Below are 19,249 nucleotides of genomic sequence, written 5' to 3'. Positions count from 1 at the left end.
ATGCTTGAGTAGCTCAGAAGAGCTTAGAGGGAGAGTTGGCTGTGGTGATGACTGTAGAGTCATCTGTGTGTTGCACTAAAGATGACTGAGGACAGGAGGTAAAGAACTGATTAGTAAAGATTGAAATAACACAAGAAAAATACACCACCGTTGAATCTGGTAAACGCAGCTATCCCAATAAGTAATAAATAAAACACTCAGAAATATGAGGGATGTTGCGAAGCGAGCTTTAACAGTCTCAGAAATGAACCTGTCACAAAATGCAAGTGATCCACAAATGTTAAGACTCCACAGATTTATTGTTCCAGAAACAAACTTTGGATAAGCGCTTTCACTACGAATAGCTTCATCAGATCCTTTTCATAGTAACTAAAGCAGGACCTTTACACATATATAGCAGATAAAACAATTAAAACAAATAAACAATTAACATCATTATAATTAAAGAAAAATATTGTATTTAAAGTGATATGCTTAAAAAGCACATAAATTTATCCTAGGCACTTTTAAAAATATATATATATTACATAGAATAATTTAACAAACTTAATAGAAACTATACTTATAAAATATATGTATAGTAGCTATACAAAAAATATATACTAAAACAATTGTACTCAGTAGGTGCAATGTATAGATATACATGTCTAAGTATTACATATATGCATATAGTCTTGTATGTATTATGCATGCAGACTTGAATATTACTATGTTATATATAAGGCATGAGAGTCATTTCACATTCCTCCGCTGTCTTAATTTGGGTTTTATGGAGGCTATTTCATTGAGCCCAGACCCTTTGTCAGCTCTTAACATAACTATCCATTCACTTTCCTTACCTTCTGTGAGGTTCCTGATATCTCCACCCCTATTACTGGGAGTCACAACCTCAAGAATTCTAAACAAAAAACTGTGCGATTCCCCAAATAATGTAATGTGCTTGGCCAATGCATTGTGGCTCGATCTTTTCCTGATGTGATATAAATGCTCACGTATCCTGTCTCTGAAGGTACGATTCGTCTTACCCACATAAAAAGACAGGCATACCTGGCATACTGCTAAATACACCACATTGATGCTCATACAATCAGCATCTGCATTGGTTCTAAATATAGTTTTTAAATCAGGGTGAAAGAAAGTTGTATTAGTGTCTATGAAGGAGCAGAAATTACAATGGCCACAAGGCTTGGTATATCCATATCCCCTAGCTCCAATTTCAGATTTAGTGGAACATAATATTCTCTTCAAGTTCTTCTTATTCCTGAATAAGAAACGTGGCCTATCACCCACTATCTCTTTCAGGTCACTGTCAACCTGCAGGATATCCCAATATTTTGTGATAATCCCCCTTATTTCAAGAAAATCCGAACAAAAGGGTGTTGTGAATTTAACATATCTATCAAAGTTATTCTCTTCGAGGAGATGGAGAAGGACTTTTTAAAATTAAAACGTCTTCAGGCACAGAGAATTCATTTCCAGTTCTGTCTGGATAAGAAAATTATTCCTCGTGGGTTACGAGTCTTTAATATGCCCAGTCAAGGACGGGAATATCCTGAACTGCTTGTGAAGTGGCAAAAACTTAACATAGAGGTAAGCCGTAAATATTTACAGCTCCTCGTAGACTTCTTTCTACCAGAAGAGGCTGCTTTAACTACCAACATAAATAGAGTGCAACGAATAATTTATAAGGAATTTCCTGTTACTCTTGTTGAACCTCTTTTTGAAAATCTTCCGGATGGCATTTCTGCCTTTGAGCGTAAACTTTTACAACAAAAGAGACACAAAGCTGTCAGGGACATTAACAATTTTAAATTAGGTCACGTTTTCATGTGGCCTAGAAATGGACAAAATATGTTGAATATTGACACTAAGAATGTTAATGAAACTGTTGTTGAAAGGCTCCCTGTTCCACGACAGGTTGATAGAAACACTAGATTTGAAGAGGTTTTAACTACCTCTAGTGATGATATAATCAATGATAGTATGCATAACAGTGTTGTTACTCTAGCATCGAATTCTGAGCAATTACATTTGAATCAGGCTAGACAGAGTCGAGTACCTGATAAGTCTATAGGGAATGAGCCCAGTAAGAGCAATTCTGCTCAGTCAGCTTGTTTAAATACAGATTCTGCTGACGTTATACATTTGATGCATCCCTGTATGGAATCCAATAGTAATTTATATCCTGAGATAAAGATAATTAAAAGCAAACCTGACATAACTAAACAAGGCTCTGAGACAGTAGTCAGATCAAAAACAATGAAAGGTCACCCAGATAAATTGAACAACACTGATATTTCTTTTTCCCTCCCCATTCGATTAGAGAAGGGACCACAGAGAACGCGGTCCATGAGCAGGGGGAGGCAGAAGAGGAAATACTCAGGGGAACCACAACCCCATCACACTCTACAGAAAATGTGGAACAGCAAAAATTAGTTTATAATCTATCTAGTGTTACGCTGACCTCAGATGATATTAATTTATTGAGTAAAGGACTTAACTTTATACCTAGGAGCAAGAGTAGACTGGCTGACACTGTTATAGATTTAAAAATATTCTGTAGGAATGTAATGTTGAAGTATTTGCATAAAGGAGAGAATAATGGGACAGTTAACACAAGAGAGTTTTCTTTTAAAAACCTAAGTGATTTTGTACCTATACAACACCCACTCATAGAGGCATTCTCGAAATTAACAGAGGATGAGATACATAAATATCATGGTAATGGTAACATCAAAAATGGGGCTAGAATGAAGGACAATCTGACTTACAGGGAAAGAATTAGTCTCATGAAACTACAGAATGATACAACCATCACCATCAGACCAGCCGATAAGGGTGGTCGAGTAGTTGTGATGGACACAGAGTTATAAGACGTCTATAGAGTGCATGCTTAATGACATCTACTATGAACCCATTTCTACAGAGGCAGTACAGGATATAATTAGATACGTCAAGGATACTTTACTTGATATCCATAAGAGCAGACTAATAGATAAAGATCTATATGATTATCTAGTCATTAAAATACCTGTGATTCCCATTATAAATGGTCTACCTAAAATACACAAGGATACTCATAACCCACCCATGAGACCAATAGTTTCAGGCTGTGGGTGGGTTACTGAGCATTTATCCGTTTATACGGAGAAATATCTCAGAAGGGTATTGAACAACAACAAATTTGTATTAAAAGACTCAAAACAGTTTCTAGTTGAGTTATATGAGAACATCAAGCAGTTTGAAAGCACTGATACATTTTTGTTTGCCAGTTTTGATGTACAATCATTATTTACGGTTATTCCCAACAACCTAGGACTTGCTTATATAACTGATTATTTAAAAGAACACAGTGATTATACCATAGTATCCATAGACCTTATAGTTCATTTCTTAGAACTTGTTTTGGAAAATAATTTGTTTATGTTCAAGGATGTCACATATAGACAACTGGATGGCATAGCAATGGGCACGCCTTGTGCCAATAGCTACGCCAATATGGTTTTAGCCCATTGGGAAGAACATGTTCTCTTTTCTGAAATCCTATTTAGAAAGCATGTTGTTTTTTATCGACGTTTTGTCGATGATTTGTTTATTCTTTGGAATGGGAGTATAGATCAATTAGAATCAATGTTCCTTGTAATGAATAACTTGACAAATTGCTTCAAATTCACAATGCAATTTTCTACTCATAAAATAGAATTTTTGGATATATTTGTGGAGAGACTAGCCAATGGTTTTATAAATACTGGTGTATACCGCAAAGCTTGTTACAGTAATTCTTTACTCCTAAGATCGAGTATGCACCCACCTTTTGTTTTCAAGAATGTTATGAAAGGTCAAGCAATCAGAGCATCCAGGTTGAATCCTACTGATGAAGGTTTTATGTCAGAAATGGATGACCTGAAGGGAAGGTTGATAGATAGAGGATACCATACAAATGAAATAATGGTACATTTGGCAGAAGCCAATGAATTACGTTCATCTATAGCTACACCTTATTTTGGACCCCATAGTATTAATGGGGTAACTAAAGAGAATAACTTTGATAGATATGTTAAATTCACAACACCCTTTTGTTCGGATTATCTTGAAATAAGGGGGATTATCACAAAATATTGGGATATCCTGCAAGTTGACAGTGACCTGAAAGAGATAGTGGGTGATAGGCCACGTTTCTTATTCAGGAATAAGAAGAACTTGAAGAGAATATTATGTTCCACTAAATCTGAAATTGGAGCTAGGGGATATGGATATACCAAGCCTTGTGGCCATTGTAATTTCTGCTCCTTCATAGACACTAATACAACTTTCTTTCACCCTGATTTAAAAACTATATTTAGAACCAATGCAGATGCTGATTGTATGAGCATCAATGTGGTTTATTTAGCAGTATGCCAGGTATGCCTGTATTTTCATGTGGGTAAGACGAATCGTACCTTCAGAGACAGGATACGTGAGCATTTATATCACATCAGGAAAACATCGAGCCACAATGCATTGGCCAAGCACATTACATTATTTGGGGAATCGCACAGTTTTTTGTTTAGAATTCTTGAGGTTGTGACTCCCAGTAATAGGGGTGGAGATATCAGGAACCTCACAGAAAGTAAGGAAAGTGAATGGATAGTTATGTTAAGAGCTGACAAAGGGTCTGGGCTCAATGAAATAGCCTCCATAAAACCCAAATTAAGACAGCGGAGGAATGTGAAATGACTCTCATGCCTTATATATAACATAGTAATATTCAAGTCTGCATGCATAATACATACAAGACTATATGCATATATGTAATACTTAGACATGTATATCTATACATTGCACCTACTGAGTACAATTGTTTTAGTATATATTTTTTGTATAGCTACTATACATATATTTTATAAGTATAGTTTTTATTAAGTTTGTTAAATTATTCTATGTAATATATATATATATATTTTTAAAAGTGCCTAGGATAAATTTATGCGCTTTTTAAGCATATCACTTTAAATACAATATTTTTCTTTAATTATAATGATGTTAATTGTTTAATTATTTTAATTGTTTTATTTGCTATATATGTGTAAAGGTCCTGCTTTAGTTACTATGAAAAGGATCTGATGAAGCTATTCGTAGTGAAAGCGCTTATTCAAAGTTTGTTTCTGGAACAATAAATCTGTGGAGTCTTAACATTTGTGGATCGCTTGCATTTTGTGACAGGTTCATTTCTGAGACTGTTAAAGCTCGCTTCGCAACATCCCTCATATTTCTGAGTGATTAGTAAAGATATTAAAAAGTAAAGGCCCTAGGATAGACCCTTGAGGTACATCCATTTTGACAGGAAGAGGAGGGGAGAGTTCAGAGTGCCATCTCACTGATTGAGATCTATTAGTGAGGGAGCTGGAGAACCATGCAACAGTATCAGAGGGGAAGTTGAGGTAATGCAGTTTGTGCAGCAGAAGAGAGTGTGAGACAGTATCAAAAGCTTTTGAGAGGTCCAAGAATAGGCAAGAAATAAGTTTATGGTTGTCCATGGCTATAGAGACAGTGTTAAGGAAGGATAATAGAACTGTAGTGATGCTATGTTTGGGTCTGAAGCCATGTTGAGTGGGTGTAAGCAGATTTTCCTGTATTATATACTGCATAACTTGTTTATGAATACATTTTTCTAGTACTTTAGAGTAGTTTAGATATGTTTTAGACAGGCAAGCTCTAGCCACCCCAAGGGTCCTGGACAGCTATAAATTCACACCGACTGCAGATGTAAAGGAATTACAACATTTGTCTGGCTCTCAGAACTTGTACTGTCAGAACAACTTTACTGTACTTACTTTAGTATTTAGGTGTATATTGCTTGTGTGATTTTTTTTTTGTCATATAAACTGATTTAAATTCTCCTTGAATTCTGTGGTTACTGATTTTGATTACTCCTTTCTTTTACAATATTTTATTTATTTGAAGCTGAATATGGACTCCTTAAATGAGTATGCAATTAACGATTTGCTAATGCACAAATATCTTGTATAGTATAATAAATGCTATGCATACTTAAAGGTAACAGCTGATAATACTGGTGATCTGTGTTCCTTGTGTCAAAGGTTGGACAATTTGTTTACCATTATGAGAAGTAAATCTAGACTTAAAGATGACTGCACTTCTGCAACTGGCATGGCTTATCTAGACTTAATGATGATTGCACTTCTGCAACTGGCATGGCTTGGAGAACTGTTGTTTCATATATTAATGACTGGACTGGTGAAATAAGTAATTTTAGGCAAAGAACAAATAGAACACGTTTAGGAAATGATGCATCTATTGTCTGAAAAGATCATTCAACCCCTATGAAACAAGACAAAGCCCCTGACAACCTTGTAATTCTAGATGCAAGTATTCAGCAATCTGAGGATCCAGTTTGTTTAGAAGGAAACAAAAAAAGAAAAAAAGGAAGAAGTTCACAACAAAAAAGACAAAGAAACTGATTAATGACTGTAAAGGAAAGAGAATACTTACTAAAAAGGACACTGTTTTGTTATGTGACACACATGTTACAGGGAATAATATTTTTCTACTGAAAACCTTCAGGCTACAGAAAAAGGCATCATTGTTCCAAAAGAGAAGGTAGAAAAAAGAAGCAAGGGGAAGGTGAAAAGGAATAAATCAAAATTCAACATGGAAGGATTGAAGAACATTGCAATAAGAAAAAAGAAGAGAAAGATGTTGACTACATGGCTCAGGCTGTGGATTTACAGTACCAGCTGGATGAGAATTTATGACACAATGAAAACAGTGGGATTAATAAGACTAATAGTGATGAAGATCTATCCTTTGTAACAACTGAGACAGCAGATCTTACTGTATCAGAAGCTGAACATTCTTCACAGCTGGCAAGCAAGGATATTGTAATTGGTGACTCAATTATTAGAGAAACTGATACTTAATATTTGCAGAGAAGATCATGAACATCAAATAGTGTTATGCTTCCCAAGAGAAAAAATAGAAAACGCGAGACAAGTTTTGGAATGCCTTAATGTAAAGAAGTATGGAACTGTTTTTATTCATGTTGGTACAAATTATGTCAACCGCAAGGATTCTCTGTTAGTATGAACTGACAGCCCTCTTAGATAGTATAGCTTTGTACTGGTGTTAGGACGTATTTTTTATAAATCACCTTTAGAAAGGATAGTCAGGTTACTGTGAATGAAAAGATTTTTTAGTTAAATACTTACATGGAAAAAATGTCCTGTTTTAAAAAAATGGAAATGTGTAGAGGATCCAAGCCTAGTTTTGGGCATACATGTTCAGACAGGATGGCATGAATTTGTCAAGATCAGGGAAGAGAATTTTTGCAGCAGATATTTTGCAATATTTGACAAACACTAGGCAGGATTTTTGCCAGGTCAAAAATTTAACAGTTCACAGATAGCAACATTTGATGCATCTTTGATGGTTGTTAATGCTAGGAGCATTAATAATAAAGTTTTTTTATTGGACAATTTGCTATGTTCCCACAAGATTGATGCTGTTATTGTTTGTGAAACATGGTTAAAGAACAATGAATGGAAACCAGTTAGATGATTGGGAACCCTTATGAAAACCCATACAAGCTGCTTACTGAAGACACACCAGCTGAGAACCAAACCAGAGATCCTAAGAAAAAAATCAGGTGGAGGTGTTATGAAAGAGATTAAAGATAGTTATGAGACGTGATTATTACATGTTCAATGATAACATCAATACTATAGACTGTGTAACACTGTGACAATAAAGACAGCCCTGGTACATATAACTATTGCTGGAGTGGAGAGACCATCAAAGTCAAGTACAGATGACCTAGAGGAACTCAAACATTTCTTGCACGAAACACAGGAGGGAAGAATAATATTAGCTGGGACTTAAATTTACCAGAAACAAACTGGAATAATATTGATTCTTCAATGTTAGTAAGGAAATTATTCCCAATGTATATTCGGGAACAACAATGACTTCAGATTGTAAAAAAAAACTACCGGGGGACAGAACATACTAGACAGTGTTTGTGTCCCTAAAGAAATTACTGTTACTTCATGTTGTTTTACCACCATTGACGTGCAGTGATCATGGAGTTATAAAGGTTAATTTGTTCCTAGACAAGTCTGACAAACTGAAATCTAAACCAATGTACAGAAGGTTATTACAGATTATACGGAAGCAAAACAGTCACTATGTAAAACTAAATGAAATGAGGTGTTCTGTGGAAAAACTGCAGATGGAATGTGGAAAGTTTTGAAAGAGAACCTGTTTGAGTGCAAAAAAATAAAAAAAAATGTTTAACATCAGGATCTAGGCATACATCAGGGGGATAGATTTCCATGTTGTTGTGTCTTTCAGCTTTTCCCGGTTAGGGGTCACCACAGCGGAACTCCGGTCCGCTAATGATTGGTAGTTGATTTTTTACATGCCGAGTTACCAGCCCTGATGCACAACCTTCAACGAAGGTACGCCCATTCATGCATGTCTCCACGCAGAAGATGCTCTAGCTGTGAATCGAACTGGACAGCGTCTTACTGTGAGGCGACAACACTACCGCAGCACCACCACCATGGAGGGGGATAGATTTCCATAAGAACAATATATCTGATTAAGGTGAGAGACAAAAAATATAAGAAATGGAAGAGAGGTCAAACTACAACAATGAAAACTGAAATAAACAAGCTGGATAAACAGATTAAGCGTAGTGTGAAACAAGATTAAGAAAATTTATATAAGATATTGAGCACAATATGAAACCTTGTTTTAGATCCACAAGATGTGGAAGGAGTAAAGACACACAAATTGATAAATTGCGTGCAGATTCTAAAATTTATTCTCAGACACAACAGATTATAGATACATTTACAAAATCTTATGCAAAACAGTTTGGCTCCACAAAAGGGGTGATAAGTTGTCCTGGTGACATCAAGGTAACTCCAGATACTGGAATTAGATTAGATTATATTGAAAAAGAATTGCACAAACTGGATCCAAACACAGCACAGGGAGGAGATGGAATTAGTAACAATGATCTGAGAACACTTCAGCAAGAACCTATGGTACCATTATGTCTATTATTCACTTGGTCATATAAATATGGGGAGATTCCTCAAGATTATTAAACCTGTCTTTAAAGGAAAGGGGAGTAGACAAACCCAGAGTCATACAGCCCCTTAAGTCTACTTTCATGTTGCAGAAAAATAATGGAGAAGGTAATATTGGATACGTTATTGTCAGAAAGAACTGGATAGGTTGGAACTTGAAACCATATATCAGCATGCATATGTTGAATACATTACCACCTGTAATATGACATTCTAGAACAATATAATAACGGCTGTGAATGAAAAATTGTGCTGTGATGCAATTTATATAGATTTAACTTCAGCATTTGACAGGGTCATACACAAAACACTGATCAATAAATTAGTACAACTAGGTATTGATGTACTCTTGATAAGATGGATAGCTGCATGGCTTACAAATAGGACATGGCAAGTACCATACAGCAACTGGACAGGTGAAATCCTTGGTTACAGTCAGGGTGTCTCACAGGGCTCTGTCTTAGGCCCTTACTTGTTTAGATTGTATCTTTCAGACCTAACTTTTTCATCTGAGGTGATCTACAGTCTATATGCAGATGACCTGAAATTGGGTAAACTGATTACATGTGTTACAGATAAGGCATGTCTGCAAAATAACTTGACTAAATTGACCGTTTGGGCACAGGAGAATAAAATGCTGATAAATACATCAAAAACTAAGCATATGAGATTTGGCATATGAGATTTGGGAGACAAACTGAAAGGTGAATATTTAATACAGTACACAGTGATTGAAACTGTACACTCATTTAAAAACTTGGGTATATGGGTAGATTTCAGCTATAAGTTTTTCTAATCATATCAGCTAATTGGTTAATGATAGTTATAGAACCATAGGTTGTATAAAAAGATTTATAAAGTCTAGAAAATCAAAAATGATGAAGTCATTGTTTGTTAGTTACATTAGACCCAAACTTGAGTATTGAATAGCAATATGGAAACCCTATAAGAAAAAAAGCATGAGTAAACTGGAAATAGTACAACGGAAATATACCAAGAGCATCCATGGATGTGAAAATTTAAGTTATTATGAAAGAGATTTTATTCAGGTATATAAGGTATTTAGAGACAACTACCTCTGGGAATGTTTGGGGTTATCAAAAAGTACTAGATAATCATCAGGCAACCTATGTAGAATATTCTACAGGAATGAGAAGAGTACTAACTGGTTCGCTGACAAAATAGCTGATGCATGGAACAGACTACCAAGTTACATTAAAGCGAATACTAGTCTACATATTTTCAAGAACAGCCTGGACACTTAATATGGGAACAAGTGTTTTGGTATACTGGCAAGCTAGAAGGGCATTAAATGCCCATGCTTGAAATATATGTATATATGTATGTAAGACAAGCAGGCTCTATTTGCCGATGATATTTTATATCTGATAAAATCAGAAAAGGAGATTACAGTGCTGTGGAACATTTTGAGACGGTTTTAAATATTTTCAGGATAAAAAAATAATGGCGCTACAACAAAGGTAATAGCAGTAAATTATGTACCCACACACAAATTTGTTCAGCAATATCTATACTTATGGGAACATGATAAAATGAAGTACTAAGGAATATGGATTAAAAATGTTTCAGGTGTGACGGAAAAGGATATGTGGGAACAGACTAAACAAAAGACAATACAAAAACTGAGAAACCAGAAGCTCTGTGATAAACGGTAGATATGGATAGGAAGACATAAGCAGTTAAAATGTTTTTAGTCCCTTTAGTCTTATGCACAGGTCAAGCATACTTTTATCAACCAGAGGAGAAGTTGTAGATAGCAATTAATAAAGAGCTGAAGGATTTTATCTGAGGGGGAAAATAGCAAGAGTCAAGTGGGATAAGTGGATTCTTCCAATAGAACAAGGTGGACTGGGACTGCCCAATTTGAAGGGGTATTTCAGAGAGTTAGGCTCTTGTACATAGTAGAAGCAGAAACCTATAATTCAAAGTGGAAATGGATGATGATGAAACAGGGGGAAAGCTCAAGAAACAAAGAGAGATTGGGATTTTGGATGAATACCTTTAAGGAGAATAACAATAATCATACAGAATATTATATTCATAAGGTAGCAGAAAGTATTTTAAAAACTAAGCCAATAACACAGGAATGGAGAAAGGAGATTCTGCCGATAGGGATGACTGCAACTAGGGATACAGACAATAGACAAGAGAGGATGGAATGTATTGGAGAAAACTGGCAAAGGAAACAAAGTACTGGGAGAAAATAACTAGAGAGGGAAAGTTAACAGTATGGGAAGATGCCAAGAATTTATTTGGACTTGAGGTTACAGATTGCCATCCCTATCCAGGATTGATATCAGAGCACAGGCAAACAGAAAGAAATAAGGGGTTCCTAAACAAAAGACCAGCACTGGTACAGTTTTTAGTAGAATCTAGAACTGAAGCTGATGTTAAAAAAGGAATAATTAGTAGAGCATACAAAATATTTCATGATAACTACAAGAATCAGTCAGATTAAGTTAGAAAGGATTGGGAAGAGAGATTGGATTGTCTTCCACATATGCATCAAAATTCAGAAGGCTTGGCATTTTTGCTTGGAAATGTTTATATAGATATTTTTATACCCTAAGTAGACTCCAGAGTATTTTTCCACAGGCAGACAGCAAATGGAGGTGTGATGGGGAAGAAAAAGGTAACTGGGAACATATTTTCTGGGAGTGTAATGTGTTGGCAGACCTTAAAGGTTCCCTGCAGAGTATTCTATCAGAGATACTGTGTAAGCAAATTGGTGTAACTAGGGAAATTATTTTTCTGAGCTACGATACATAATCGGAAATTCCTAGCTATAGTAAGGCCTTGCTGAGTCTAGTTATGGTGCCAAAAAAAGCAATTAGTAGAAAATGGAACTCAAACTCTAAACCAACTGTACTAGAAGTAGTGCATATGGTAACAGAGATAAAACAACTGGACTTGGGATGTTTAGAAAACGGTAGGAGCAAATTACATAGGAAAAAATGGGAACTGTGGGAACAATATATACAGGGGGAGGAATGAGGTTTAAAATGGCAGGATTTGAATGAGCTGTGTAATGTTTGACTGACAATGATTAGGTCATTTATAAGTGATGTACAATGTTTGCAACTAAAATTGTGTCAATATGGCTTGTTTTCATGTATATAAATGCATGATTGCCTATGTCATAAGTGATAATTTAATAAAGATGCTTCCTGTTAAAAAAAAAAAAAAGATTCTAGAGATGTATATTAGAAAATGTAGAGGAAGAGCACCCTTGGTTTTGCTGAGGAAGTAATCCACATCTGAATGCTATGGCATAAATGAGATCTACATTAGGGCATTACAGGAAAAAAGGGGCTTAAAGCTCGAATATTACTTCAATCAGACATGCAGCTCAAAATCAGATGGATGGGATCAATAGGATACATAGAAAATACATTCCATAAGGGGTGTTTTAACTACCCTAAGAATGACTGGAAAGACTACTCAACATAAAAAAAATATGCCCAAATATTAATAAATCCAATTATAGCGGCGATATCTTAGCATACTGACAAACCTAGGATCTTTCCACTTTCGCACATGGTCACACATCTACTGTAACTACTGCAGATGATAACATCAGTTTTAACCCAAGTGTAAAACTGAACACTGAAATCCAAATCAACTGTAACTGAAGTACAGAACAATGTAAATGAGAATAAAGAACTAAAGGTTGGATCTTTAGAAAAGGGAAAGAGAAAATTAGACAGTAATAAATGGAATCGGTGGGAATGATGTATGCAGAAAAATGTCCAAGACAAGAAAGTGTAAAATTTAAGGGAAGGTAGGATTTGAGCAATTTATATAACATAATCCCGCCCTTTCCTATAGCAGAATAGTCCGGATCCCAAATCTGCTGGTTTCAGGACTTTAGTCTGTGTTTCTGAGTGGTCCACACCTTGTTGTGGTAGTGGGAGGTCTTTCTGCTCATCAGTGAGAGCGCTAAGCATTAGAGCAGCCTATCTGTCACAAGACGAGTGGTTTCCAGCTATGAAATTTACCTTATTGGCCATTTTGGGCTAATTTCTCTCTCTTTCAAGTTTTTGAGTTAAAAACCCGAATTTGTTCAGTGTGCAGCACTGCTTAGCTAGGGTTAAACTATTCCCGGCCCCATAAAGTCTGCTCTTCAGTTTTTCCCTTAGAACTAGCCAGTTTCTAAACATTAGCACTTGAATCTGCTTTTCTGTGCCCAGCACAGGTTCAGAACTGTTGTAAGCACTAAATAAGCTACAACTAACTGAAGCACTCAACCTTTCTCATTACTTAGTGGTCAACAGTTTTAGTACTTATCTTCAAGTTACTTCAAGGAAACAGCTCTAGTACTTACTTCCCTCACTTGTCTAGAGGAAATAAGTGATTACCCAGGCATATCCAAGGGACAGCTCCCGGTGTTCTCTCCTGTCTACCTGATGAATCTGGGCATCGTGAGGCAATGTAGCAATTGCCTCATGTACACAGACAACCCTCTCCTCCTACCACCCAACACTACAACCTGTGAGAGATGCATTTATCTAGCCAAACTGGAGGCAAAGCTCTCTCAACCCAAGACTGAATGTATCAGTCAGGAGGAGAAAGTAAATACTTGCTCCACACCACACTCATTAAATAGTCCCACTATACCTACACCACCTAAACTCACATATAGATACACAAAAACATTCTTGGAGGCTCTCAATAAGTATCTGCCCAAGCAACAGAGACCTCCAAAGCAGAAACACAAGCAACCTCCACCCCTCATCACAACCCAAAAGACACAACACTCAGACACTCAACCACAGCCCATAAGCCAAAACAATGTACCTAACACATTAGTCACAGGTGACTCTATAGTCAGACACACTGATGTTACACTCACCAGAAGAGACAAGGAGAAGGTTACTATTAGCTGCCTGTTGGGTGCCAGGATCCGCCATATAACCCATGCACTTAGGTCACGCCACAACAAATTGGTGTGAACGATCTGAAACGTATCTCCCTGGATTACAAGAAAAAAAGAGACATGGAGGAGCTCTCCAATCTTGTAATTCATGCAGGTGTGACCCTAGCCCTGAGTAGCATCCTATCTTCACCCAGAATGATACTGCAGTACAAGGACAAAATGATTGACTTCAACAACTGGCTAAGCTTCTGGTGTCATTCTAAGGGGATCCAGTATCTGTGCCTGGGACGACATGGTTGACAGGCCACGATGCTTTGCCAGAGATGGCCTGCACCTGTCACCCCTGAGATTCCAGATACTGGCTAAGGCTCTGGCTTACCCTATAGTGCCTTTTTAGGCAAGGTTCAAATGACAAGCCCACCACCGTAACAGATACAGGCAAGCAAAAACTGAGGGCAATGCTACTCAACGCTAGAAGTCTAAACCTCAAAATGCACTCACTTGAGGCACTCCTTAAAATGGAGAATATTGATATCTGTGTAGTAAGTGAAACCTGGTTCAAGGCTCCAGACAGCACCCCTGCATTACCAGGATATACCTCATACCAAACCTTTCGGCCACCTAACCTGGACCGAAACACCAAGGGCGGAGGTCTGTCCATATTCATTAAGGATAACCACACCTCCAGGCTAGTTGCCCAACATAATGCATCCGAAATTATCCAAGTGCAACTAACTCTGGGCAAAACTGCAATCCATATTGTAGCTTGCTACAGATCCCCCACCATGTCCCAGGATTCCCACTCCTCCTTTCTTGATATACTAGAAAATATTAGGGTTCAACCAAACGCCCTAATAATGGGCGATTTCAACTACCCCAACATCAACTGGGAAAGCTACTCATGTACCAACTCCTTTGCACAACGCTTTCCAGAATTCATAAACTCCAATGCCCTGGATCAATTTAGCCACACCCCCACCAGGGGCAATAACATCCTAGACCTAGTCATTACCAACATGAAGTCAACTGCTTGGTCAGATCCAACCATAATTTATTTATTTATTTATTTTACATTTGTTTACCGGGATATTCCAAATGGATACATGTCCATTTTCAGCGGAGGCCCGGGGAGAAAAGCTCCACACAGACAAACTTACATAGATTACACAGAAGTTAGCAAACAATTATAAAAACAAAGTGATTATACACAATGGCTTAGCAGTGTTCCCTAGAAGGGACTCACAATTCTCATCGACAGACACAATTAAAAGTAAGAGACATCAGATTGGAAGCAGAGCTTGATGACGTAGTTACAAGTTATGATAATTACAGAATATGCTTTCAGTTTTATAAATTTAATCAGGGTTGGTACATGGGCATAGCCAGTTCATTGAGATACTGTTTAGAGTTTTTTTTTTTTTTTAGAGAGACTTTTGGAGGACTGTAGGGTTAAATAGTTTGGCAACAAATTGAGTTATTAGCTTTGTGGGTTTGGACTAGTAGTTTTATCGGCTGGCAGTAGGATCTCAGGTTGTTATATGGCTTAATATTTTTAAGTGAGGGGGTATCCACAGGGTGGTACAAAATTTTGTGCGCTACTAAGAGTTGATTGAATTGAATTAAGCTGGGCAGTTCTAGCCACTCTAGTTGTTTAAGGTTCTGGAAGTGGTGGGTTCTATAGGTGGAGCCAGTGGCGAATCTGGCACTATGATTGTAGCTATGGGACAGCTTACCTTGTTTGGATTTGTTGAGGTTTGAGTGTACAGGCGAGGCATATAAAAGAGTAGAGAGTAGGTGTGATCGGGCGATTGCAGTCCTAGCCAGTGGGGTTAAAAATGTCTTGTTTCTATACAGTGATCCAAGCTTACTGATGGTCTGTATGATTTTGTTGAACTGTAGGTCAAATTTGAGATTATTGTCTATGATAACCCCTAGCAGTTTGGCGTGATGATCTGGGGAAATAGTGGTACCATTGTTAGATGTGACTGAGAATGAAAGTGTGGTAGATCTACTAGTGGGGGAAAAGAGTAGAAGTTTAGTTTTATTGGGGTTCAGAAGTAGGCAATGTTCAGTGAGCCAGTTCTCGACCGTGTTAAATGTATTTTGGGTTAAGGTTTGCAGTTCGGATGGGGAGGTGACTGAGCAGATCAGAGTGGAATCATCTGCATATTGAATGCAGGTAGCTTTATGGATAGCAGTGTGAAGGTTGCTGATAAAAATAGAGAAGAGTAGTGGACCTAGTATGGACCCTTGAGGGACACCAAGTGTGAGAGGTAGCTGGCTGGAGAGTTTGCCCTGCCATAGTACTGCTTGTTGTCTACCAGTCAAGTAGGACTGGAACCACTGGATAGCAGGCTTGTTGAGGGAAATAGATTTCAGTGAAAGAATGAGAAGTTCATGGTTAACCATGTCAAAGGCTTTTTATAGGTCAAGAAAAAGGGTGGAGGTTAGCCTATTTTCATTCCTGTTTTGGTTTATGGCATTAGTAAAGGAAAGGAGGGCTGAGGTGGTGCTGTGGTATGGCCTGAAACCATGATGGGAGTTGGATAGTAAGTTATTCTGTGTAAGGTATTGCATTAGTTGCTTGTGTACACACTTCTCCATTATTATGGCTAGTGGGGAAAGAATGGCAAATAGGCCTATAGTTTGATATGTCTGAGGAGCTACCACCTTTATGGAGTGGGATGACGTGAGATATTTTCCAGAGGGAGGGGATAGCGTTTTCGGATAAGGTTCTGTTGATGAGGATAGATATGGGATATGCAATGGCATCTGCAGCTATTTGTAGGTACTCTGTAGGGAGGAGGTCAACAGTGAGGATGGTAGGTTTTAGTTTTTTTTTAGAAGTGTTTTGATAAAACTAGTGGACATTGGTTGGAAGCTAAATTCGGGGTGATTATTGGGTAGATTAGGCGTGTGGTTTAAGTTAGAGGGGGTTAGTTGATTTGCTATGAATTAGATTGTTTCAGTGAAAAAGTTATTAAAGGCACTAGCTATGGTCTCTGGGGAACTATGGGTGTAGTTAGCCAGGGTTGGGGTGGTGGAATGACCTGGACAAAGTAGTTGATTTAAGCCTGCCCAGAACTTTTGAGGGTTGCTATGGTGTTTTTGTAGGAGATTTTGGTAGAAGCTTTTTTTATCCAGTAAATTAGATTTTTTTGCATCATTCCTGAGTTGATGACATTTTAGATAGTCATATTCACCATAGATATCCACATCCCGCCCCCTCACCCCATTAAGGAAACCACTGTAAACATTTTTTTTCAAAGCCACCTTCATGCTTAAGACAGAAGTGGCCAACTTCACAACATCCATGCAGATGGACAATACAGTTACGACTGCTGAATCTTACACAAATGCACTCTATAAGCACTTACACGAGTGCATGGATTGTGCTATTCCTAATGGAACCAAAACACTATCCTTCAGAAAAAGGAAGCCTATCTGGTGGACCCCTGCTATAAACAAACTCTACAACAGAAGGAAGAAAGTGTTGCAAAAGAGAGTAAAAATCCCATGAGTGGAGGAGCTCCCAGGTCAGCCTCAGTAAGAAGCTAAGATCCCTCATAAAAGCCTCCAAAAGCCAGCTATGAAAACAAGATTGCCACTGACTCCAAGGACAACAGCAAAGCATTCTTCAGCTATGTCAAGAATCTTAATGGCAACACCCAGATCTGCTCTGAGTTACAGCACAATGGCACGAAGAGTACGGAACCAGCTGATATTGCCAACATCCTGGCTGATATGTTCAGTGCTAACTTTATCCCCCTCACCCCCTAAAGGGCACATATCCATACCGGAAGAATGCAGTGCCCCTGCAATCACAAATGAGCAGGTAAAAACTGACTCTCCAAAGCCAAGAACACAGCATCCATGGGACCGGACAACATCCAAGGCTGCATCCTACACAAACTCCAGAATGAATTGGCCCCCCCACCTAAGCACCATGTTCAATCATAGCTTCACGACAGGCTTTGTACCCACTGAATGGCGCACTGCAACAGTTATACCAGTCCACAAAGGGGGAGTCACTACGGACCCCAGGAACTACCGCCCTATTAGCCTGATTTGCAAGGCCATGGAAAGTATCATCATGGAACTCAAACAAAGACATTGGTAACTTCCAAACTCTGGACCCCACTCAGTTCGGGTTTGTGAAGGGCAGATCATGTCTTCTGAACCTGATCGACTTCTTTGAAACAGTCACCAAGGCTGCAGACGAGGGTAAGGCAGTTCACACAGCTTATCTTGACTTTGCCTAGGCTTTCGACACCATCCCCCATTCTGGAATTATAGATAAACTCACTAACCTAAGTATAAATCCATACGTCAAGACTGGTTGCCAACTAGTTCACTGACAGAACCCACACTGTAAAAGTTGCAGACTCCAAATCTGACTTCAAACCTGTGACAAGTGAAGTACCACAGAGCTCAGTCTTGGGTCGTCTCCTGTTTGGGATCTACTTCTCTGAAGTACGGGCCAACACAGAGGGCCTCTGGCTGACGAAGTTCGCAGATGACTGCAAATCAGGTGCTACAGTCGAGTCCCCAAATGACATGGACATCCTACAGAAGGGCCTCACTGAGACTGATGCCTGGTGTCAGAGCCATGGCCTCAAGCTCAACGCCAAAAAGTGCATTGTCATCCCCTTTGGAAAAAACTCTGTAGCCATGAACTACCACATAGGCGGCGGTCCATTAACGCCAAAAGTGTGATAAGAGACTTTGGGACTCAGGTGGACAGTAGTCTCTCTCTTGATAATCACATCACTACAATAGTCAGGAAATCCATCTACATCGCACATCTCATCACGAAAGGGTTCTCATCCAGGAAAAAAGAGATCATTGTTCCCCTCTACTCGGCTCTCATTAGACCCATTATTGAGTACAATGCCGCTTTTGGAATGTACCTCACAAGACACCTGCAACAGCTGGAAAGGCCACAAAAATACCTCACAAAGAGGATTACAGGACTCAAACATATGTCCTACGCTGACCGTCTCAAAAAACTCCAGCTTTACTCCATAGCATATCGCCTACTCCGAGGTGATCTCTGCCTAACATATGTCAAACCCAGAGTTGTTGGACATGCTACACCTAAAGAAATCCCAATCCCTCCGAGCTACATGCTCTAGAGACCTAAACCTAGTTACCACAATAAACAAAACATGCTGGAGGGATAGATTCCTGTCCCAGAGACTTCCCATACTCTGGAACAAGCTACCTATGTCAAGCAGAGTTCCTCACTAGCACTCTT

At 38.2% G+C, this 19,249-nt stretch overlaps 1 protein-coding gene across 1 annotated transcript in view; it reads right to left on the bottom strand.

Annotated features, from left to right (window-relative positions):
• Nucleotides 1-19,249, bottom strand: part of LOC122808948 (NF-kappa-B essential modulator-like) — a gene marked incomplete in the record, with an annotated part of 2,932,895 nt that overhangs the window by 117,084 nt on the left and 2,796,562 nt on the right.

The sequence above is a fragment of the Protopterus annectens genome, chromosome 8.part0 (assembly GCF_019279795.1).
Source record: "Protopterus annectens isolate FY-2018-M chromosome 8.part0, PAN1.0, whole genome shotgun sequence".
Lineage (NCBI taxonomy): Eukaryota > Metazoa > Chordata > Ceratodontiformes > Protopteridae > Protopterus > Protopterus annectens.
The sequence above is the reverse complement of the archived record's forward strand: the minus strand, read 5'-3'. Positions and strand labels throughout refer to the sequence as shown.